This window comes from Solanum tuberosum, unplaced genomic scaffold (genome assembly GCF_000226075.1).
Source record: "Solanum tuberosum cultivar DM 1-3 516 R44 unplaced genomic scaffold, SolTub_3.0 scf00108, whole genome shotgun sequence".
In the NCBI taxonomy this organism is placed as follows: Eukaryota; Viridiplantae; Streptophyta; class Magnoliopsida; order Solanales; family Solanaceae; genus Solanum; species Solanum tuberosum.
Genome location: NW_006239033.1, coordinates 111,885 through 113,790, shown reverse-complemented (window position 1 = coordinate 113,790; position 1,906 = coordinate 111,885).

The window sequence follows — 1,906 nt, the reverse complement described above, 5'->3', positions numbered from 1 at the left end:
GCAGTATCTGAGATTCCTCTGACTACCACCGGAGATGCACAAATAGATGACATAGCAGCTGATGCATCAGAGGCGGATACTGATGAAGAGCAGATTGAGGAGCGAGATGTTGCCATGTATGATGACCTCGCCGATCTTGAGGGTGCGATGTTCGAGACTGCCCGCCATACCTCCTTGAGAGACACCACCATGGTTGAGTCCACTAGAGCTGGTACTGTTGAGGCCACATCGGGCACTGATGCCCCGACAGATGGAGCGACTGCATAGATATGACTTCTCTTTACCTCCCTCTCTGTCACTTTTATTGATGTTTTAGTACTTTATTACATTTGAGGACAAATAGCTTTTTGTTTGTGGTGAGGTGAGGTATTTCCATACCTACCTTTTGTGAATATTACTTTTGCCTATATATTGAGTTTTGTGCTATAAATTGTGTTTTGGCACTGTTTTGTGGATGTTTGAGCTTGTGGCTCATTTTTTTTATTAGAACTGATTTTTGGACCCTTCTGAAAAATTTGCCACCTCTTGATTGTGTTTGAATGTGGTTTTTCTTGTGAAAATTTGAGTATTAGTCATGATCAATACCAAAGAGTTGAATAGTGCTCTCAATCGAACAAAAAATGAAAGTGCAGCTACGATGAGGCCAAATGAAGTTGCATAGACAATATGTGAACTCTTTGCATCTCGTTGTGACTAGCCGATTATCGAATTAGTCTTTTGTGATGAACATTGCACACTAGCAAAAGTGTGGAGTCTTGTTTGATATTGGTGCCAATGCCTTGTGTGATGAGCTTACCGTGAACTATGTGTGATAACACCTAGAATTTTCCCTATTGGTCCGATTGACTAAGTAATGCAGGCTCTTGAAATGATCATAGGCAAAAAATTTGAAGAGTGAAACAATTTGACATTATACCTCTTTTGTGGCCAACCTTGTGAGTGTGTGAACCTTGCTTGAACATCCTTTGAGCCTTACCCTTTTCTTGGAAGAAACTTGATGCAATTGTGACTTTTCTTTATCCTTTCACCCTTAATCCTCATGAGATGTGGTTTGTTTGAATAGCCAACTTAGGCCAAAAGCCTAAGTTAGGGGTGTGGTGAAAAGAGAAGGTAAATCAAGAAGTGCAAAGAAGGCCCCCTTGACCCATGGTTGTGAAAAAGATGGAACCCCCTATACAAAAAAAAGAAGAAAGAAAAAGAAAAGGAATGAAAAAGTTTTGAAATAAAATTGTGAAAGTGCACAAGAAATGGGGTGTCCAATAGTCCATGGGAAGTGAATAATCGGGTGAATTTTGAGCATGAATGAGAATAATGAAAAATAAGGGAAGAAAGTGTTGTTCATACCACATATCATGAGGATAGCAGCCACTGAGCCTAAATGACCATACATTTACACTCAACCCCATTACAAGCTTTGAAAAGATCTTTTTGATCTTGAGTGAGCTGAAACAAGTGTTGATTGGAAAGTAAGGGCAAACCTATGGGTGAAATCATGCATGTGTTCATCTTTGTGAGTGTGAGAGTAGTATGTGATTCCGTAACTATAAATTGTTGAACCATTGTGTGTGAATATGGAATTATTCTTTGTGTGAGGGCATTTGAGTACCTTTGTTGAGCTTGAACTTGCATTTAAAGCAAGTATTGTGAACTTAAGAATCTTAGGTAATGGTGAGTCACAACTTGAACCATTGAGTGCACAATTGACCCCTGCATGAGTAAGTTGAGTCTTGTTGTTGCATTCAGGATTGAGTCTTGTGTAGCACTGTTTGAGACATCTTTTTGAAGTGCTGAACTTGAGTTTTAATTGAGGACAAGCAAAAATTTTAAGTTGGGGGTGTCGATGAGTGCGAGATTTGGACTCGTTTAAGGCTTTATTTACAATGATTTAGTGTGCTCAAATGCTTAT